The following is a 24,101-nucleotide window of genomic DNA, read 5'->3' as shown; positions in this document are numbered from 1 at the left end:
TTGCCAAACAACACTTCACACAAGAACCATATATTGTGTGAATATATGGTATATGGTTGTGTGACCCATTATAAGCTGCCCCAGGGGCACCATATAAAAGGCTGACCCTGTGCTCTGACCCCAAGGTTCTCTCTCCCCATCTGTGTGCCTGCGTGTCCCATTGAGAGCAAGCTGGGGTACGTGAAAAAACAAATTCCTAATGCAAGAAATTGTATATGGCTAATAAAGTGATGTTATCTCTGTTTTATAACTAATATAAGTAACTAAGGAATTTTAATTATCAGGTGTTCGCATGGCTATTTTTAAAATAACGAGGCACAAAGTGCAGTGTGTAGATGTCAGCACTTCAAAACCTCCTGCTATTACAAAAGAAGGACCTACCTGCCTGATTCCATCATCTAGTTTAGCTGAATTAAATTAATTAGTTCACAATCCGAAAGAAGCCTTGTAAAAGTGAGCTGTTCCTCGTCAGAGTCACCCCGCCTCCCACACACACACAGATCTGTATCCGAAACATTTTAATATGGCATGCAAAGTCTTTTTGCTTCAGAAAATCCTGCAGTGCTCGCTCTAAGAAGGCTACACTGAAATGTGTTCAGTTATTTACGTGTAACGTTTCAATAATCCATTGTTTCTTTTCTGGAGAGATTCGGATTTCCTTAAATGCAAATCTAAATTTTGCACATCCTATCATGCATACAAATATAAACAAATGATATATTCTTCTCATCTCTTTGAAAAGCTGTTTTCTCTGAACAGGTTCTACTACGTAAATTCACTTGCATGAAGTCAAGATTCTCGGTGTTGTAAAACAAAACTATATAACTCTCACATTGGCCTAATTGCAATAACTTTATTGTTATATCTCATTTCATTTCACAACCTTCTTCAGCTTAGTTTAGTTCAGTTTGAGTTTTGCATGAAATAACACATCCATTGAATTAAGATAAAATATGTTTTAACCACCTACAGTATACAGCCTTAACCTTTTTTACACTAGCAAAGAATCAAGTTTCAAGAAGTTCAATGTTAAACAAAGTTTTCTCCTGGTCCAAAAACAAAGAAGGTATACATTATCAGTAGCCATCAAATTCCAAGTGTAGTTTGGAATTTAGTTCCACAACTGTACTACAGAAAAAAAACTATGCAACAGTTCTATAAATACTTCAGAAAACAACTCTGAACACTTGACTGACGTTACCATATCATTTTAAAACACCTTCTTGACAATAATTACATTTTTAACATAATAAATCTAAAATAATTTCTATAAATATAGTATAAATATAAAATATAAAAAAATTACAATATACAAATATTTAAATAAGCACATTAAAACACATAAACACAAAAACTGTACCCAAGAGTTAAATACTCAATAGGTGTCTCAACTGGAAGAAAAACGAGTTGCCACAGATTTATTACCACAAATCATTACATACAAGAGCAATATTCTCTTGCAACAGCAAGTCCATTCAAAGGTGTTGTTTTTTTTATTGCTCTCAGCATATTTTTGGGAGCAAGACACAAATTAGCATTATTGCTTGTTACTGCTGCAACGGCCAATCTGCTTTCATTGTTAATTAGTGAACACAGACTTCTTACCTTCATCACACTGACAGACAGGGCCCCGAATTGCAGTGCATCAGGAAACATGCAGGCAGCTCTGTGTGCATGTGCAGAATAACCAAGAACTTCAGGCTAAATGCTGAGCTCCATCCTGCTGTCATTCCTGGCTATCTGTACTAGCTGTGGGTGACAGACAAAAGTGGAATCACTCACTCATGGTCCTCTGAACTCTTTACCTTCTTGAGACAAAGGACATACTGTAGCCAGCTTTGCTGTGCACAGGTCTGTCACTGTCGGCTCACTCATAAGAGCAGGTCTTACAGACCCCCTGGTCTGTTTTTCAGAACTCGAACACACAGCCTCAAGTGGGAGAGCATACATCTGCATGTTTCACTGCCAGCAGCTTATTCTTCACATTATTTTCTGTAGAGAAACGTGCCTACACAATTAGAGAGCACCACAATGTGGATGACATCACATTATTGAAATTATCCACATTCATACTTCCTGTTATTTCTCATAAGAGTTATCTAAAGCAAAACACTGCAACAAAAGTCCAGCTGTGAACTAAATGAACTGAAGTTTCCTTGTGATCATAACGACATGTTCCAGTACATTTTGAAAGCATATTTAAAGGGACAGCACAGATAAAATCTCATTTAATTTGATTTCTGTTTGTTTTTACTGCCACAGCCACACACATTTTCTTGGAAGGATACCAGATGTACCAATGCACAGCAGTGCAATGTGGAGCAGTCCTTGCTCCAAGTTTCACATACCAAATTTAATTAAAATGTCTTTGAAAAGCTCTGAAACAAGTATGAAACCAAATGCAAACAGACCTTCTTATGTTACAACACAATTTCACACCAAATTCACATACTAATGAGGTTCAAGTTTGAACAATCCTACTAAATGCTGTTGGATGTAAGTTTGTATAAAAAAAATAAACAAACTACAACTTGATTTCCAAATTAATCTCTTTTCCTTTTAAAGTGATAATAGTCTAGTTTTGTGTCACAGTAAGGTGAACCCTTTGGGCGAGGCACGTTCCTGCCTCGTTTACGACTACGCCACCTAGCAATACAAACAGGGTGCTAGGGCCCCTCTACATTACCACAGGTTCTGTTTATCTCCCAGTATCACCAATGCACACACAGACCAGCGATAAGCATTTGTATCGTATAAGTGCCCTTTTTATTTTCTAACTACATTCACATTCATTTTCACTCAAAGACACAACGAGAACAGCATTCGCAGCAACCAAAGGTTCGCAGCAGTCTTTTCTGTAAAGTACTGAAGAGAGGCCACTCGAACATTTCTTCTTAGTACCTGGAAAGCCTTTGATGGCCCACTTGAAGGAGAGGGGTACCACCCAGTCCCATTTTCCCAGTCTCCGTTCAGTTTACATTAGAAATCCTCCTGTAGGCTGTATTCCATTCCTCTCAGTTTGTATTGGCTAGCCAGACCGGGTTCTTGCTCCTTGCCTTCAGGTATTAAAAGTCTGTGTAGAGTATCTCCATTCCAATGTCAATGTCTTCCGTAGTCGTCAGTTCCTGAACCAAAAGGTCCTGGCTTCCATGGTCTAGCACTCTGCAGCCTCCCTTGTGCTGCCTGTGTTGTCCCCAGAGTTGTGTGGGACTCAGGAGTGCACTCTGTTCTGGCTCAGATATTTTTTTTCCTCTCCTTAGTCAATCCCCCTGAGGGGGTTTTCCCAGTATCTCAGAAACGGGTTTGCCCAGTATCTTACCAAGAGGAAGCTTGTGTTGTTTGAAGGGTGTGAAAGTGCCGACAAAGGTGTATTGGGCCCTTATCACTTCTTTGTTCATCCTCTGGCTCTCCCTTTTCCTCCCTAGGTCTGGTTAAAACTGGTTCAGTGACTCCTCACCTCCAAGCAACAGTATCTAATAGCTTTCTGAACGACTTGTGTGTGACTGTTGTTACTGACTGCTCCCTGATAGACAATATTCACAAGAATGACTGAAGTTGCAAACCTTGAGTGAGTGTCACACCCAGTACACCTAGAGGGCGCTCAACTTCTCCCCTGTTCCTAGTTCCCTGTGTTTATTCATGTCTTTCTGGTGTGTCTTGTTGTGTAGCCTATTTACTTTCTGCTTCTGGTCTGCTCCTCGCTCAGCATTGAGGTTCAGATGTCCTGAAACCCGCTTAGCACCAGGTCACTCTTGTCCTGAGGGCATAGGTTTCTATACGGTATTTCCTGAACAGCTGAGCCCGGGCTAAACCCTGTCTCGCCGCTACGCATAGGGTCTATTTTCGGTCTCCTTTCATTCCATGGTTCATCCTTTCCAACATCCGTGATAGTGAGAGGCAAGATTGACACCATCCTGGCCATCAACATAACCCAATCACAGCCTGTTACTGCCTAAATGGCCTACATCCTGAGACATATGCAGCTGAACACTTAAATAACTACAGCTACAAGGATATTTCCTTTAACTGTATATCAAAGCGCAGCTGTCCTTGAGAAATTAAGAAGCTCACTTTCTCAGATGAACTAATGGAAATTAATAATAATAATAATAATAATAATAATAATAATAATAATAATAATAATAATAATTGCTTACACTTATATAGCGCTTTTCTGGACACTCCACTCAAAGCGCTTTACAGGTAATGGGGACTCCCCTCCACCACCACCAATGTGCAGCATCCACCTGGATGATGCGACGGCAACCATAGTGCGCCAGAACGCTCACCACACATCAGCTTAAGCTTACACATCAGTATTAAACACATAAATTGTGTTTAATACTGACTAAGAACAAAGGAAAATCAAAAATGTTTGTGTATGCGCTCATTAACATTTTTTTACACTCGTGTTGAAAGGTACTGGCATGGTGCAGAACATAATTGTCACGGACGTCCAAAGGGACTAACCGTGGGGAGCAGGAGAGCGGAAAAAGACCCATATGCTTAGCGGCTAGACGGGAAAAAGGCCCGGGCTCATTAGTGTAAAGAGTTCAGGAATGCCGTATAGAAACCTATGCCCTCAGGGAGCGGACGTGGGGCGCCCTGGTGCTAGGCGGGTCTCAGGACATCCGAACGTCAATGCTGAGCCAGGACAGAGTGCAAGACCCGGAAATATATAGCCCAAGGGAAAGAGAGGGACAGGAAGGACAGCAGACCGGAAACTAGGGACAGGACAGAGAAGGAGCGCCCTCTGGCTGCAGAGGGCGTGACAATAATATCTCTATGTAATATCATACATTTAGAAAAACTGTTACATACAAAAGCATGCGAGCAGTTAAAAAGCCGAAAAGAAAAGAAAGATATGTAGATTTCCTAATGTATTTAGATAATTTCATATGAGAGCCATTCATTCTAATTTTAAAAATATCATAATTGCTAATGGGATGGCAAGGTGGTACTGGTTAGCATTGCTGCCTGATAGCACTAGAGCCCTAGGTTCAATTCCTGGTGTGCTATCTGCCTGTGGCTTTTATTGCTTGCCATGGGTTTCCTCTGGGTGCTCCAGTTTCCTCCCACACTCCAAAGTCATGCTGGTAGTTTAATTGGTTTCTGGTGTGAGTGTGCCCTGTGATTGACTGGAGTGTGCCCTGTGATGCAGGGTGTACGGTACCTTGTCTTGTGCCTGTTGCTTGCAGGTGTCAGACTTCATGTCAGGAATCAGAAACCTTGAGAGAGGGAGTTCAATAGAGCCAGCTTTATTTAAAATGCAGAAAGGGAGATTGTACAGGAGACCACACCATCAATTCTCAGAAATCAAAAGCAGATGCAGCTGCTTATGTACACCTTTTTTTTTTGCATCACAAAGCTGTTCGTTTTACAAAAGGCTACTCATTCTAACAAATCTTTTGATTATTCCTTATCATATCTCACGAACCCAGTCAAGCTCATTCTGTCCTCTACCTTTCAATTAGCCCGCACAGCCTGGGCTCTTCACTAACATAGTGAACTCCAGCTTCCTCATGACCTTGCATTCAATAACAGGGTTAGAAAATGGATAGAAGGATTATTGCAATCGTCCACGTTATGATTATTGCAAGTACATGATCCTCAAGCGCTTACAACCCTACTGCAAAACTAAGAGCTGCATCAAGCAAGTCCTGGGGCCTCAGTCGTTGCCCTTCCTGTGAGCTCATCCTGACACGAGCACATCTCAGCAGGACAATACGTCCTCCTGCTGCTCTCTTGCAAGCAGAGAAATGCCATGGAAACCTCACTCACCTGAGGGGATTCAGCATCTGTGAGCTGAGATATTCTGCGCCACCGAAAGCCCAGAGAATAGGTCTGGGAAAGACAGCAAGACAACCAAAGGTGTCGCAGATGTACAGTTTTCAGGGCTTCAGAAGCCACACATGCTATAAGCCTGTGACTTTCACAGACTCCCTGTTGATTAAACCTGTTGATGTCAAATGTTGTTCGGTGAATTTATTTGCGACTGTGGCTTGTGTCTGTTCAATAAAACAGTAGTGCATCTGCTACAGAAAAGATGGTCCCTTTCCCTGTTAATTAATTTGTGATTCTGTTTCAGTTATAAGTGATAAGCTTACAGTTTGTATTCTAAGTTAAAGCAGATAAAGAAAGGTTTTTAAAAGGAGGTGGGGTCTCTTAACTACACAGACAGGTCTGTGATGTATGGCTGCCCAGCTTCCCCTTAACTGCCTTACCTCCAAGAAAGGGCAGCAAAAAAAACATTCTTAGACAACATAAGGAAAGGTTTTGGTACCAGACAATCTGAGTGAACATAGCCCTGCAGTACATACAGATAAGCGTAATTGGTCTGACAATTGGTGCATTGAAGTGCTTTACACTGAAGTTGGGAAAATGTAGAAGACCACTTTCTCAAAAGTGCAGGAAGAACCTCACTTTCACCTTGAAACTGAGCTTACTGAGAAAATAAGTGAACCACCTGCAGTGAATATTACTGAGTACTTTTTTCTTGCTTTAACAAATTTAAAGTATACATTTATACATACAGTATATAATATTATACAGTATATATTAATTGTCTTTGAACCTGTTGAAAAATTAAATTAACAGAAATTCTAATTTTCATTGCCTATGAAGAGGAAGGATATTGCTGTTCTGGAATAAGTCCAGAGAAGAGCAACCAGATACAAGCCAGGGCTTAAGGGAAGGGCTAACAGGATGAAGAAAGTAAACATTTTTAGTTTTAAACAGAGAAGATTAAAAAGGGACCCGGTTCAAGTATCCAAAATCCTCAAAGACATTAACAAAGTCACCCCAGCAGATTTCTTCAGATTCTGAAACACCAATCCGATGGGACCAATGAAACCTATATAGAAATATGTGTAAAATTGAGAACAAGAAGCACTTCTTTACCCTGAAGGGCTGTGGAAGTATGGAACCAGATATCCAGTCATGTTGTTGAAGCTGATACCCCAGCTTCTTTAAAAAAATGGCCTATTACAAACCTTGACTCAATTAACTACTAATTAACAAATTAACTACTAATTAACAAATTAACCAGATAGACGATAGGCGCTCTCTTATTTGTAAACTTTTTAATGTTATTAGTAAATGTATACATTGATCCCCACACTATCTTCTCAGCGTAGATAACAGAAAGCTATGCATTACCTGTACAGGTTCAATCACTTTCTGATGTGACATTGCTTTAGAGGAAAACTGACTGTTTAGTGCTGGATGCTTCAGGGATACACATTTCATCCATCTTAACAGAAGCTACTTAGCAAATTGAGGGAGGTACCAAGCAAGAGCCTACCTTGAGAGCACAGGGCACAGGGCATGACTGAAAAAAACACAGCTGCTCTCTGTTTCTGGACTATCTATTTTCTTGGGATGCCAGATCACCACAAGGTAGGAGAGAAAGGGAGACTTTAGAACAGCCAATGAAACCAACTCAGCAGGTGCCAGAATCAAACTCAGGACCCTGGAACTGTGAAGCATTTCCATCCATCATTTTCTCACCACTTCATCTAATTCTGGAGGTCATGGGATGCTAACCTGGCAAGCAACGGGTGCAAGGCAGGGTACACCTTGCACATTTACTGAAAATTATTATACCTACCTAGTATAATAATTATATAAGCAACTGGGATCCATGTTACAACATGCTGTGTTCACAGCTGCTGTGTTTGCTTTCTTGCATAAATCTCACAATGAAGAAAGACCTAATGGAATGACTAACAGAGACTTTTTCTGTGGGGGACATAACTATTCAAAGCTACATACTGTACAAAGAGAAAATTAAAGCTACATGAACCCTCATATATTTTTTCTCTCTATATTATTAAGCATATCCATCATTTTTTTAAAACAGCAACAAACAATAAAAACCATACTCCCATGAGAGTTTGTAGTTATGAACCAAAGTCTTTTTGATGTTCAGATTCAACACAAAAGGAAAATGGCTGCATTACAAAGCTGAAATGGTATTCCAGGCCACAGCTCCAGCAATCATCACAGAAATTGATTTGTAATTTATTTTCTGTCTGATTTACTGGGCCTAACAAAAGTATACGCTCCCTTCCAACGATGTTCCATTTTTGTTTATTACAAATGATGTATACACATGTACAGGTGGGATGGTGGCACAGTGGTTAGCACTGTTGCTTTGTAGCACTGGGTGATTTCCTGTCTGTGTGAAATTTGCATGTTCTCCCTGTGCTCGTGTGGGTTTCCTCCGGGTTCTCTGGTTTCCTCCTGCAGTCCAAAGACATACTGGTATGTTAAATAGCTTCTGTAAATTGGCCCTGGTGCGAGTGTGTGCGTGTTTGTCTGTGGGAGTGTGTGCCCTGAGATGGACTTTCTTCCAGCCAAGAGTGAATCCTGCTTTGCTATTCATTTTATAAAAGGCTACACATTCTAACATACGTTTTAATTATTCCTTATCATATCTCAGGAACCCAGTTAAGCCCATCCTGTCCTCTACCTTCCAATTAGCCCGCACAGCCTGAGCTCTTCACTGACATAGACTCCAGCTCCCCCATGACCTTGCATTAGATAACGAGGTTAGAAAATGAATGGGTAGTATACAGACATTTTCAAAGTGAATATTTCTGATGCAAACTAAAAACTTTTATGGACAATCAACAGTAAATGTCAGGAAAACTAACAAAGAAAAATCAAAACTAAAACTGCCACCAGGATACCATGATTGTTAGAAGCCAATTGTTGTAACTGTTTGACAAAAATGACTACTTTGAGTTTTTTGCAGAACTCTAACGTTTTTGCACACTGTCATAGTGTATTTTAGATCATGTTTGACCATCCCTCTTTGCAGAGGAATGGAACTTCACTGGAAGGGGTGAATAAATTTGCTTGGGACTGTATATTCAGTGAGAGAGAATAAAAACCCAACGAATGAATTTCGTAACCATTAGCATGTTTTGTGTTTTTAATGCCAGCATATTTATTATTTTTTCTTTTCCTTGGGAACTTTATAACAAACTTTGACAGGAATCCTGATGCACCTCAGCTTTTGGCCTTTGCTATTTTTATCTTTTGAATTGAATCTGAAAATGACTCTTCAAGAGTCGTTGGAACACAGCGTCTTGCTTAGTAACTGAAAAAATAATTTTGGACTGTGAACCATCTGTGGGTGAATCATCTTTGTTGCTTGTTTGTTGCTGCTTTGCCCCTGGGCAACTCTGCTTTGGCAACTGTTAAACATTTTGAACACTGCTAGTTCATTTTGGAATGAAAGGACCCCTAGAATATACACTGCATTAAAAGATTAAGGAAACATGTAAGATAATACAGTTTCTGAAAGTAAATTAACTCATGTGGAATGGAAATTTGCAGAGGATGTAGGAAGGAAATATTTTACTGAACAGGGAGTACTTTAAGATGGTGAGTGATTTGTATAAGATGTAGCTTTAAACCTTTAATGATTAAGATCAGTAAAATGTGATTTGGCAGTGCAGAAAGGGAGAGCAGATGTCCTGAACTAGCACAGTTAAACAAACCAGCATACTGGCTTAGAACAAACAGCTGTAAACATGGAGAACATACTGAGCCTATAGTAAACAGTGAAAAGTACAGTAAAAAAGCACACTTCAAAAAGATTTCTATAGTATGGATAAGAAACACCTGTAAATTTAACTGACAATCAGAGCTATGTCTTCCGTTATAATTACTTCTTTACTAAAGAGTGTATCTTTGCAGTACAGATTAAAAAATCAATTGGTATAATTCCTATTGTTGACAAAAAAAATATAAAAAAACATACCCCTCATATTAAGCTTTACTATGAATCTATCCATCACCTGTTTAAAAGTGTTTCTTTTTTATCAGTTTGCATTTCTTCTGTGGCAAAGGCAGAACTGTCAAAAAGAGGGAGGTCCACATGTATTCTGCTCTGGACAAAGTCCCAGTTATGTATAATCTCTTAAAACTTTAAATACACTAATGGAAAATCCAAAATATTTCAGTCACCTTTTTTCTACAAAATTAGATTGCAAACTAGTTTATATTGTTCCTAGTGAACAGAAGAGATACTAATTCTCAAAATGAGACTTTCTGTGCTTATTTTGTGTGAAATATATAGCAAAACCAGTAATAGATAAATCAAATTTTATTTGCAGAAGAGGTTCACATGATCTGTCCCTTACTGTTGCAATATTTTACTAGTTGCATGAACTAATATTGTGCTTTAACAGTATAATGCAGCAAATAGTGCTCAGTATGTACTCATTACAACTTTAAAACCCCAAATTATAGGTGTAACAGCCTTTTATGATGTGCAACGTAATGGTGCCTGTATTGTAAGTATGTTTAGGAATCACCCAGCTAATGCAAGTATAATAGCTCCTGGTCTTTCAGCTTGCCAGAGTGATGAAAATGCAGGTGTAATTGTCTTCTCAGTCATTGGAGGGCAGTGCTGGTCACCCTGTGAAAATGATGTCTTGTACATTTTCTTGAGAAGAAAATTTCAGAAATGTGAACACTTTACACTGACCTTTGTGAGGAAACAGGGGTATTGAAAGCTTTTACTTTCAATAATCTCTCCAGCTTTGAAATTTTAAGAGGAGCAAATAATCTTATAAAAAGCAAGGAACAGTGCCTACTTGAACTATCGAAATACCAAACACTTCACTTATATGAAAACATTGCACTATTTATTTAAAAGATGGCCGGGAATACTTCATGTTGGGTAACATCTGGATAAAATGGCCAGAAGAGAACTGTCCTCATGATCTAAACAATGTGAGGAAATATTTCCACATAATGGCTCATGTCACTAGCCGACTGATAAGTATTACCCAAGTGATGGCAAGACAATGGACTCTGTGTTAGGTCGAGAAGGAGATCCCTGGCCAACTCCCAGGAGTTGGTCAGGGATCACTTGTATCCCACTGAAACTGAGAGAAACTGAGATCCCAGTGATTCCCCAGGTGCCTGCATGACAGCAGTAATGCTGGTGAGGGCCTCTCTAACAATCACCAAGCGATGATGTTGGTGAGGAACTTGACTCTCTTCCAATCAACTATTGGTGACATTAGTGAGGGACTTGTCTCTCTTGCAATCAGCTCTGGACCTCCTTTCTCCTCCTCTATAACTACAATGCTCAGAGTTTCAGTTAAGAAATGTCTCTTTGGCTGGATGAGTTGTTGGAGCCCATCAGCATTCAGTAGTTCCTCATTCTCCCTATGTGAGCACTGGTGTCATCACTCTGAACCAAGATGTAAACACACAATTGGCGATTTATTTATCCAGCCATTGTCAGCATTCAGAATGTTATATTAATGGCTCTGTGGCTAAGGATCTGCACCTGTGGCTGGAAGGTTGCTGGCTCAAATCCTGCGGTGGGCAGAGGAATCCTACTCCGTTGGGTCCCTAACCAAGGCCCTTAACCCCAACTGCTCCAGGGGCGCCATATAAATGGTTGACCCTGCGCTCTAACCACAAACTTCTCTCCCTGTCTGCGTGTCTATGTCTTATGGAGAGCAAGCTGAGGTATGCGCAAAGACAAATTCCCAATGCAAGAAATTGTATAGGGCCAATAAAGTGCTCTCTCTCTCTCTTAATTTTAAAAATGGGAGAAAAAACTGTACCATAATGTTTGGCATTCTAGAACCCATATTATCACCTTTTCCTTCAAAATGTAATTATGCAATGTGGATATAAATACATTAATTGCATAAGAATGTATTTTGTGAAAGATTTGTTATAGCTCATGAAGCACTGACTACAGTCTCCATTTTGTGTCTAGTGTGGCATTTTAAGCAGAAGGGCCATGTGTTAAATGCATTAACACAGGAAAGGCTTAGATTTCTGTTGGGAAGTCCCCTCTGGTGCTGTTTTTATGGCCTCCTTTACCGAGGTTCAACTCAGCTACTGTACTGTGAAAAGAAAATCATTTATTTTTCTATGGAACAAGACTGGCCTAGTCACCAATGTCCCCTGATATGAATCCATATCAGTTTCGCCTATGAGGATTTTTGAAAGATCAAGCACCTCTATGACGTGACTGTTCTAAATTGGAACTTCCTGTAGATGGAACAAGGGGTAGAAGGGGACTTCTGTGAGTTTTTTCCAGAAATAAGAGAGAAGGCCTAGATTTACTGTATTTATATGACTTGCAAAACCAAAGAACAATGTAGGTATAGATCACTTTGATAAAGGTTTATCTTTGTCTTGTAAGTCCACAAAACATTGTGCCAGACATTTTGTGGCTCGTATTTGTACTTCTTTGCAAATTCTAATCTGGTCTTTCTGTTTTTAGAGCTGATGAGAGGTTTGTATCTTGCAGTGCAGCCCTTGTAATTTTCAAGGTTGTCAGTGCACAGTGAATTGAGATACTTTTGCCTTGGCGTTCTTAATACCGTCTGTAATCTCTTCGGCTGTTATTTTCAGTTCTTTGCCTGTCATCTTCCTTGGCAGGTCCTGGTCTTTGCCAGTTGCTTACTTCTCCAGATGTTTCTTTCTGTTTCGAAGCATTCCATATTGTTGAATTTGTGGTTCCATATTGTTGTTTCTTATTTTCATAATTGCTTGTTTCTCCACCTTAGACAGCTTTCTAATGTTTATCTTGGCTTATTCCTTTCTAACGTAAGCCTTCACAGCTCTTTCACGTTTTCTCAACAAATGCAACATCGACTCTTGAGGTGCTCTATGTGTTATGACCAGATGCTGCCCTCAGGAAACCAGGGAGAACTCCAAATGATGAAATGGACCCAAGAGCTAGGGTGCCACAGTCTAGGGGGAGGTGACAGTCTCCCTGCACCTCAGGTGCAAGACAGGCTGGCTATGTGTATGTGAGTGGCTATGTGTACGGGCTATGAAACGAGATGGTTGAGGGAGATCTGTGGCTTGGCTCCAGAAGCAGGGGCATCCTCGGGTTAAAGAACAGTCTGCCAGGATCACCCTGGATGCAGGCAGGTGGACTACGACTGGTATTTGGGGAAGGACTGCAGGAAAAGGGGAAAGTAAGAGCAGGACAGAGAGTGCCACCAAGATCTTGAACTGCGCTTGTTCCAGAATGGAGCGCCGGGCTGAGGGGGTCCGACACACGGGCCAGGCAGGAGATTCCCAGTTGGGGCAGCCATTCAGGGGAGGCTTCTAAGGCCCACCAGAGACCAGGCTGAGGGAGTCATCTGCTGAATCCCAGATCCAAAACGAGGTTCTGGCCTCGCTTCCACACTCAGCAGCCTGCAGCCCCTGAACAGCACAACCATGGGCAGAGCTACCAGCTGGAGCCCAAGACAGCTGGAAACCAGGAACACAAAGGGTTCTGCTGGGACACTGGAGGATGGCTTAGGAGTGTTGTGATGTAAATGTCAATGCTGGATTGTCAAGGAGAGACAGAGGAGGGTTTAAGTACCCTAGAGCATCTGTTACCATGAGAGCTCTCACTACTGACAAGAGCTCTGCATATCCTGTCCTCTCGGCGATCAGGGCAGAGTGGAGGCGTGGCCACCGGTGCCTGCTGCTGTGACACGCCCCATAGTGCTTTAGTGGGGTGAGTGTAACAAGCAGGGCAGTCCCTTGAGCATTTCTTTCAAATGGCTCACATTAAGAGTATGCTGAGACTAACTGTTAGTATCTCCTCTGATCCCTCACAGGTCCTGCAGGAATAATACTAATTGATGCCTTCAAACAAAAGTTTTAGAGTCCCTCACTGTGCATTTTACAAAATGGAATTCTTTTATCAAGCTGTTCAATCAAACTACTTAATAAATAAATGAGTATTGCTAATGGGCAAGTGCAATCAGTGGTTAAATGCAAATTGAAGAGGTCATGTGCTATTATAGGGGCTTGGAGTGATTGTTCAGTGAGCTAAATTACAGGTTGTCGTAAGCTGTGTGGATTCCTGTAGGAAGAATGTGTAATGACTGTGTATGGGTTGATGTCTTTTATGTAATTGTTACCAATAGGGAGTTACAAAAGTAGAGAATTTTCAAATAGACCAGGCAGGATAATCAATAATTCAAATAAAAAATCATAACCTTAAAATTGTACTGATTTTGCCAAGAATATACCCAAGCGTTTGGTATAATTAGAGGCACCTGAGTTCTTTGTTCTATGGCACAGCTTTGGCGAAAAGAGTAAAACTGTATGTCAGGCACACTGGGTTAAACAAATATGTATTAACAATGACTATGACACACTAAACAGCACACAACCTAAACATACAACTGAGACGTCTCAGAGGCCTACTTCCTGACCAACCAGACTGCTACCACATATTCAAGTCCTATATATAAAGCGTACAAAGGCTAACAGAAGACATAAAGCTGCTTTCTAAACCAACAGAATATGACCAACTTATTTGTGAGACCTTTTTCCATAAAGTTTTTTTTTCTGTCTACCTGCCTGTCTTTATCCCCTGTTCCTCAACTGTTGATCATTCCTAATCATTTACCCAGAACGTAAAGCGACAATTATTTGAGCAATGTGTCTCAGACCCTCTTTAACTGAGCAGACACCCAAGTTCCCTTCTTGCTTTGAAGCTCCTGAGAACTGCAAATGTTGGCACTAGCCAGGTGTTAATTATTGTCTCTTGAATAGCCACTTCCAATAACCATAACATAAAGTTATAATTATTTGTAATGTAAATTGTATTTGAATTGTTTATATGTTGCTTCTAAGTCTCTCTATAAACATATTAAGTTGGATGCAAAACAAATTTCTGAGAAATCAGACAATAAAGTATGATTGTATTGTAGTTCAAGTAGGTAGCTGCGTCAGCATGCGTAGGCTGCAAAGAAACAAGTAAAGGTTTATTCCATGCTGAAAAGAGAAGAAAGGAAACACGTTTCGGCTGTGGAGCCTTCTTTGGGTGTGAGAAGAAGGCACACCCAAAGAAAGCTCCATAGCCGAAACGTTGTGCTTCTTTTCTTGTATTGTATGAAACAACTGCGCATTAGAAACAAATACCTGTCAGCCATCAGTCCGAATGGTTACACTCACCTGAACTGGGGCAACTGAACACAACAATTGACATGTTTAATATGGTTAAATATTTATGCCAAATTATACCCAAATTATAAATACCATTTATATGGGTAAAAGATCACATACTTCATATAATACCAGCAGAGGTATATGATCTCTGCAACTGAGAAGACTTTAGGATTATGTTGCACAGTTTGTCTAGATAATCTTGTCAAATTTGTGTCACATTTCAGGGTGTCATTATTCCGTTTTTCCTTTTTAATCTAGCACATATCAGTAAATAAATCATCACCATCCCCTTTATGACAGCAAACTATCCAGTACGAATTTCTGCTTGTGTTCCCTCTGTAATTAGTTTGTACCAATATTAGGTCATACAGTGAAATATAGAACTACAACTATGCAACTATGACCAAGCTGGGCTGATTTCACAAGGCTGCACAATGGTTCGCAATAAAATGACAGTAAACACGTCCTCTAAGGTTAATAACATTTTATGTAAGTACAATTTTTATGTTTCCCATCTTAGTTGTGGTAATATGATTGTTCGTTTGGCCTCATAGTTATTATTAGGCATTTTTATTTTCTTTCTTCATCAAGCAGAGCTTAAATGGCGGTTGGATGATTTTCTCCTACATCTTAAGTATTGAGATCGAGTGGTTAATAGTAAAAGATCAAAAAGAGTGTGATATTTTTTATGTTTACCTAATCTCCTCTTAACTCATTTGTATTCAGACTATTTGTATATGTTGTTTTGTGTTAGTTATTAAGGACATATTCCTTTTTGCAAAATATCATTAATAAAACCAGTACAACATGGAGGTACTATATGAACATTGAAATAGTTTTGTTCTGTTATTGTTAGGTCTAGAGAAAATACTCTAAAAAATACAGGATGCCTGGGAATTTAGACTTTTAAAATACCATTAATAGATGCACTGTAACAAAATGTTTTATGAACATACTGTACTGTCAATTTCTTCCTATCCCAATAACTATTAAGCATGTTTCAGAGAAAACACAAACTTTTTTTCTGATTAATTTCTAAAGCCCAATAAAGTGCACATAGTGCAACACGTAATCTTTTACATTACATCTTTTAGACTGACACAGCATATTGAACATTTTTAAACTGTGGCTTTAATTATTCCTGCTTCATGGAATGGTATTTTAGCTATAAACTGTTTGAATTGTTTACGCACAGATAACACACCAAAATATATTCCTTCTTTTTTTTCCTATAATGAAATTAAAACTCACTTTAAATGAATTTCATTTTGTAATGCGTATTATCTAAACACTGCAAAAAGTCTTTAAATGTCCAGTGAAAGAGAAATGTTTTCACCTTGTTGAATAAACAGTGCAAAATACGAATGCGCAGAATCATAATGGTGAGAACTGGATGACCATATTACTTTAGTAGGAAAATCAGCAATGTAATTTATCTAGATATTTATCCAAGACAGTGCATTTCAAAATGTCAGATACTGTTTTAATGAGACTTACAACTGACAGGAGAAATCTTAACATCCCTGACTAACACTAAAACGTATACAGTATCTTCCACGACAAACTAGCAAATTCTTTCTAATAACCATCGATTAACCCAAACCTTGGAAATTAGACAATACTCATCCGGCATTTTAAAAAAAAAGAAGCAGGAAGCAAGAACTAGAACAAAAGAAAGACAAAACAGACACACTGTACATATCTGTGAGTGTAAACAAAGGCACACATTACTGTCAGCTATGCATGACAGGTTTCTCTTTTGACTTCTCCAAACAATAAATCCTGAAGTGATTACTTTTTGGAATGTGCATGTATATAGGAGTGCTTTCTGACAATTTTAATTCCTGGACAAGCTACAGTATGTTGTGCAGATTTGTCGCAAAGGCTTATTCAATTCACATCACTTGTCACGATAATCAAATCAAATAATCCCAACATATGAGGCACTTCAGCCTTTTCTGACTTTGAGTAATATTTCTAACATTTGCTAGTTTCAGATGTGTGAGAACGGTAAGCTGAATACCCCTTTCTCTTGCAAAATGTACACATTTAACAAGTAAGGAAATTAAAAAAGAATGTACTCACCATAAACAAACAGAAACAAATGAGTGGTTTAAAGGTTTTTAATTCTCTTGCTGTCTGTGACTAAGCTGCAAAACTTTTCAAATAGCTTGGTTTCTATCTAGCACACTCCTCTTCTGCGCGATGGGAGGAAGCTCAGGACTTGTAGAGGCTGTTGACTTGTAGGAAATAGATTGACCACATGTCCACAAATGGAGAGAGCACCGGAAAACAAGTTTTCATCAACAAATTGGCTTTCTCCTTCCCTGCCATGAGCTCACAGAGCCATGTCTCTTGAAAAACAGCTTTATCTACAATTTCACTTGAAATCAAAGGTAGTTGCAAGAATGTGGAGAAATGTACTGTAACAACAAAACCTGTAACTGCATTCCTGTTGCCATAACTACAGGATGTATTGTTATCAAGACTGTTTCTCCAAGGATATTTGGCCAGAACTGAGTGGTCATTTAAAAAATAAAGCCTCAAAGCCTCAATGAGCACCCTGCAGAACTATAATTTATGCATAAGGTAGACTTTAAACCTGACACTGAAGAGTTGGTAATTTCTTTCTGCTATTTGAAGGAGCTTTTTCAGTAATGTAAAAAATGTGTGTGGCCTTGATAATTGGAAAAAAAACCCTGCTACAGCAGGAGCATTAAAACCCTTTACTGGGATAGCCAGAAATGGTATTTAAAAAACACTTATAATGAAGCAAGGATTGTAATCATTTGTATAACTGGATGCAACTTTCACTAAACAACACATATACTGATATATAATTTATTATTTTATATATGACTGTAACAAATAAGAACAAAACTCTAAATGACTGCCAACATTACTAACAGAACCATCTGGTTTCATTATTCAGGTTTTATGAATGAATGATTTATGTGAGGGATCTGAAGAACACTGGCACCTGTCTTGTACAGTATACACCTCAGAAGCTGCAATTATGAATGTGCTAGAAACTAAGTTGTCAGGTTAGGGAAACCTGGCAACTTAGCAAACTGTCATATCGCATTACTTGTCAAATCCTTAAAAATAAGCCAAATGTGGTTCCTTTTAGGATAATGAGAATCCTCCACAAATGCACATTTCCTGAATAGTGTGCCTGCACTTCCATGAATCATATGTAAATCTGATTACAGACCTGTAATTACTAATAGCAAACTTTTTCAGAATCAGAATCAGGACTTCACGTAGTGTGTCATGTACAAGTAATAAAGACCTTGAGCTCAAAAAACAAAGTAAGAGCCAGAGTGATAAGACACCAAGAAATTGAATTTGCTTTTGTGCAAATGTAACTTGATTTTTTAAAGAAATCTACTAATCATGATGCACAAGAATTGTAGCAGTGTTTTGTAACCAACTTTTTGGGAAAGGTAAGACATATTTTAAACAACACTTTGTATTTGTATTTCTCGGTCCTATAACAGGCTCAGTTTATTTTACTGTACAATATTTAAAGAACAGAAAACTATTAACACGAGAGACTGCCCTCTAGTGAATTAATTGCTTAAAGCACTACAAATTGTTATAGAGAATTTCATTATTTCAGTTTGTTTTTTTTGGCATCTACAAAATTGGAAATAGAAAACCACTTAAATTTTCTCCTAACTGATCATGTAAGCGAGCAACAGTTACAATCCTATGTTGTGCTTGCATTGTCTACACAGTGGTATCACTGCCTTTTTGTTCTTTAATTATTATTCCTGGCCTGTAAAACATTGTATATAAAAAATATATTAATGAGGTCACCTTCAAAGTCTGTTTCCGAGGCAGGATGTAATCCATATCACTTGGAGACACTGGGATCGGACCAAGGACACTCGCTGGCCAACTCTTGGTTGTCTGTACAACAGTGTGCTCAGTCACTCAGGAATTGTATTAGCACAAACCCTTTTCTCATTCAGTTTCCTAATTTCAGCATATAAAGAAGTGACTGGCCTGAAGCCTACCTGGGAAGTTGTTGTAGTTGTCTATCCACAGCTCCTGCAGATCGGTGTGTGGTCTACCTGCCAAAACACAAGGAGACCTAAAACACAAACCTCCAACTACAGTAACAATGAGAAGCTGATATTTTAAGAGAACTTTAATTAAGAAAATTGGAAAACTACACAGATAAAATCAACACTGGAGCAATGTGTTTGCTCAAGTTAGTAAGTTAGTAAGCTCAATTAGTGCTAAAACACCAAACACACCTTCACATGAAAAAACAACAACAAATGAGTTTCTTCTGACCTTTTTGGAGGTGAAAGCGGAGTGGAAAAAATTATTGTATGAAATGTCACAGTTATTTCATATATTATTTATGATAACCTGATGATTCTCGAGGAGTTTATGTGCAGTGTTTCGGCTTGACACTCAGAAGTTTTAGAATGACCCATTTCTATAAAACCATTTTGTTATAAGGCTGTCATTATTTTTATGTATGTTTATTTTTTGTGCTTCACATTCTTCTGCCAACTGCCCCGTGTTGTCCAGTGCTTCAAAAAGTGTTGTGAAGCGAAGCAGCAGTTCTATGGACCATTTTTAAAGGAAAACGACGAATGTAGAAGACGTTCCTGCTGCTTTAACTATCAAACAAGCACATGAGGGAGGTAAGGGGTATAAATAAGTACCAAGGTAACATTTTTAACTTCAGTGAAAGTTGCTACCTCCTTTCAGCAGCAATATATACAGTAGCAATGCAATGTAATGCAACATACCAATGTCATAAGAAATAAAGAAGCCATACATGCTGTGTTGCTCTACAATTCAATTTTTTCAAACGCACAAGGGCATTATATGGGTACAAAAACATGATGAATCCGTTTCCATAAAATGTATGAAGCAGGCACTTAGATACAAAGTAATCAGTGAACAGCTTGAAATGGAGGACTGGATGTTCATTACGTATCCGTTGTGATTTATGTGTCTCCAGTTCGGTTCAACAGACATCTTACATGTGAAGCCAGAGCCACAGAGTTTAGTATTTGTATCACACAATCAATAACTGAAACTGAGTGATCATGTGGATTGGTACTATATACAGTACATTTGAAAAAGCCAGTGAATAAGAATTTCAACTTTAGTTCAGACAGAACCTTACAGTGTCAAAGACAGTATCTTTAATTTCTTCATGTTCTATCATTAACATTTGTCAAATATACTGGATGTATCCTAGCAGGACAAGATGTAACAATATCATGTGTTCTCTGTCCAGCCTGTCTAGGGTTGATAATTCATAGTGCCACCAGTAATACCAGTAATACAAAAGCGTCATTATGTGTTATAGTTAGATGCGCAATCTTCTTTTGTCCAGTCTAGAACTGAGTAATATTGAAGCTACGTATAACTTTTAACTCGCTTTCAAATATGTTAGCCCAAGAGCAACATACAGCATACCGCTTACGTTTCGGATTAGATTTTTTCTCAGATTCTGCCTAGTGCGTGTATTGCGTAACTCTTTGGTTTGTGTTATTTTTGGCATCCTAATTATTTTAGACAAGAATAAAATGGAGATATTTTTGAAGGGCGAAAGAAAGTATATACTGTATGATGTGGGATATAAATGCAGCCACACACTTCAATTATGAGACTTTTATATGAGTTACTCTTGGTCAGACAGAATTGCCAGGAGAAATGAAATTTCATTAAAAGAGTCACAGAAATAACTGTTCAATAAATTAAAATGGCATCCTTTTACCATGGTGCTTGAAAGGAACGTTCAGTAAAAATATAAGCCGCCAAATCATTGTTGTTTATAGTGTATTTACCAAAATGAGGAACAAATTTCTTTATGTATTTTTATTTTTGCAAAAATGTGGAAAGAGTTGACAGTAGAGTAATGCCATTTTCGAAATACATAACTAGCAACAATATGAATAAACAAGCTTGTGTTTACAAAGCTCAAGTTACATAAGGATGTTTACATCAATACTATTCAGCTGGTAGCTTTTGTTCCTAATGGCCAGGATGTCTGAACCATTAAGCTGTGCTTGTTACAACAAGCAAGCAGATGGAGAGCGAGTAAAGGGGTTATTTCCTCACATAGGTAATATAAGGTATATAATTCTGTCCTTGAGTGTCCTGGCATGTAATAATAAATTACATATACACAGTAGAAACACCCTAGGTTTTCCACATCTTGAGCATCTGATAAGTGATTGCTGTTGCAGATAATTATTTTACACCTGAAGCAAGTGAGTAATGGATCTGGCGCCGAGCTCAGCAGGATTGATTGCTCTTGTACTTCCGTTACTCCTGGGGCCTCAGCCTGCAGCGCTTCCCAGCTCTTGTGTTTTCACTGCAGAGCACGGAGGGCAGATCAACACCAGGGGGAGCTGCTGAGCAGCTTCAATGCAGAGAGCAGGCTCACCGATTACTGGCGGCTGTGAGAACAGATTCAAAACCCAGGAACATCCAGCGAAAAAGGTTTTCTATCGGTTCTATCGGTGGTGAAAAGTATCTATTAGACCACTTGCACTGCCCCTATTAGGGCCTGAATCTCCATAGATTCAAAGTGCAGCCACGGAGGTGGCACCTTTGTGTTCAAATGACTTACAGTATTAAAAAAAACATCTGCAAAATTGCACGAACATGTATTTTTATGTAAATAGATTACTGCTTTCTTAAGATAAATTAGCAGGGTATAATAATTTAAACCTTGTTTCACAAATATATGGCAACAAAGGGGCTTGATGTGTAAAGTTGAATTTAATTTCATTTAAAAATGTTAACAGTGTATATTCTGCATGACATTACATGTACAATTTGTTTAGTCTGGCAATAGTCACCACACTGTTAACACTCCTTCAGGGATGATAACTGCATGTAATTAATGCAGGTTGTGTGCAAGCCACTGCCAATGTATACTGGGAAAGTAGCACCAGATTTTGTTGTCAAACAAGCCTCTGCTTTGCTAGTTCATTTGGCCTCTGGGCACCTGAACAATATTCATCAGATGATGTTGAGGCAACCAATAGTTCAATGAGAAAGATTTTATTTGAGATCGTGCAATCTTACTGAAACACTTGTACCAGTTCAGTCAGCAAGGCTCCTTTCTAAGGTAGTTTTTCCAACTCAGTTATTGCCATCACTTAAGAAATATAGTATTAGAATAATTTTAGTCTGAGAAAAGGTATGCATGTCATGCATTCATAGTTGTTTTGTAAAACAATATGACATAAATGTTGCCATTCACTGCATGACAATCACCCAGGCTAGGATCTTGGAATCACCCAAGTGATGGTATAAGTGGATCTTCACCCAGTGTATATGCAGACGTGAACTTACCTTCCAGGTGAAAACCTTTCCCCATATTTTGTCATGTACCCCAAAGAACACTAGAAGTTAAAACAATACAGTCTCTTGTCACGGATGTCGTGAAATGGCCAGGAGAGCAATAAAGACCCTATTCATAGCTGAAAAAGGGGCAACACGGAGGTTAGCCCAGGCTCAGGGGGTCGGACAATGTGGGTAAAGAAACCTATGCCCTCAGGCCGCGGACAGGAGCGACCTGGTGCTAGGCGGGTCTCAGGACATCCGTACCCTCAATGCTGAGCCAGGAGCAGAGCAGACACAGGAAGTAAATAGGCTACACAACAGGACACACCGGAAACAGGACAGAAGTAGAGCGCCCTCTAGGTGTACAGGGTGCGACATCTCTATTTTAAGGGGTGGTAGGGAGTTTGGATAGACCTACTGTAGGAACCCTCTATTGATTTGGACCTAGATCAGTCAATCTGTTGAAAGTTGGATGAAAGCCAGGCTCTAAAAGCAAGGGGATTTAATTTAGAGCGAGTGTATGCCACTATCTCAGGGCAGTGATTCCAAGAAGAGACATCACAAGGCATTAAGGCACTTTGAGAGCACTATCGATTGAACGTGCCACACTCCTGGCACTGACATTGTGCATGTATGGGCTTTGATGTAATTTAAAATGTAATTCAATGCTTGACTCATAACGTACCAAATTGGTTTGCTAACAAAATGCCGAAAAAACATAAAACAGCTAGGTTCCTCGAGGCTCTCGGATGTGATCCTCTTTTTAATAAAAAAAAAGAAAAACGCAAAGTGTGATTCATCATGTATAATCTTTATTGAACAATTAAATAAAATAATGGAAGTGCTGGCAAATACTACTTGTAAGAAATATATTTTTTTTGTTTTTATCACTAATACATTTGTTGCCATAACTACCTGCTTTTTAAGATTGTTAAAAATGAGCAATGATCATCCCACCCCCATATCCCCTCCCCACCCCCAGCTACATGTAAAAGCTGCTTTAAGAAGAAACAAAATCTCTTTTAAATAATCATACAAAAAAACATAGCTTTAATAGGATTGTCTATGGATCTTTTGGAAAACTATGTATGCAAGCATGTATACAGTGTAACACACACTCCCACACTGAAAGTAACAATAAAGCTCTTTCCTGCATTCGACTGCTTTTGTCCCAAAACTGACACACTCTACTTGTCTGAAAGAGTGCACCCGCACTAGGCTATGTGTATTAGTGTGTTAGTCATTCATTCATCAAAGGATGTGCACCCTGAAGACTGATCAGCTACACTAGGAGAGGGAAGCACCACTCACTCAGTCCCCTTTCAAAGCAGAGCAGAAATACTATATAATGTTCTATTTCATCTCACCTTCACTCCGAACTCAGATCTTACCACTGAGGGGCAACTCTACTGTCAACTGTGCTAACAAGAAGCTCATTCTGGTTTGGGAACTTAAAGCAGGAGAATGCACGGAGAACCAACTTTACGGTTACTCCTTGTACAAATGTGCTTACCAAAGCCAGTTTTCCAATCTATACGTGAAAGAACAAAAATGTCCGGTTTTCAAGTCTCTTTTTGTCCGCATGCACACAGTTAGGGTCCATAGAAGCACCTTTGTTTTTAAGAGTGTAGCACCACGTTTTTTTTCTTTTTTTGTGGACCTAACTGTTTGACATGCAAAATTTAAAAAAAAACTTCAAATTTTGGAATTACCTTAAATGTTGCAACCTTTTACAAACACTACAAGGCAATTAATGAATATTCATACAGTACCATACATGTAGAACATGAACTAATACAGTACACACGTTAAAGAAAGTG

At 39.0% G+C, this 24,101-nt stretch overlaps 1 long non-coding RNA gene across 5 annotated transcripts in view; it reads right to left on the bottom strand.

Moving 5' to 3' along the window:
- The window catches only part of LOC148673045 (uncharacterized), a 44,813-nt gene extending 27,470 nt beyond the window's left edge, over positions 1–17,343 (bottom strand). For 2 of the 5 annotated variants that reach the window (XR_015935918.1, XR_015935922.1), the window contains exons 1-2: positions 2,902–3,446; positions 1,606–1,749 (exon numbers count right to left, since the gene is read on the bottom strand). This is a non-coding gene — a long non-coding RNA (uncharacterized LOC148673045). Of the gene's footprint in view, positions 1–1,605; positions 1,750–2,901; positions 3,447–5,173; positions 5,229–5,781; positions 5,845–17,034 lie in introns of those variants that run through there. The other 3 variants (XR_015935919.1, XR_015935920.1, XR_015935921.1) reach the window with 3 other exon arrangements.
- Between the last annotated feature and the right edge of the window lie 6,758 nt (positions 17,344–24,101).

The sequence above is a fragment of the Lepisosteus platostomus genome, chromosome 4 (genome assembly GCF_059453375.1).
Source record: "Lepisosteus platostomus isolate fLepPlt1 chromosome 4, fLepPlt1.hap1, whole genome shotgun sequence".
Lineage (NCBI taxonomy): Eukaryota > Metazoa > Chordata > Actinopteri > Semionotiformes > Lepisosteidae > Lepisosteus > Lepisosteus platostomus.
This window is presented reverse-complemented; position numbering and strand designations above follow the sequence as displayed.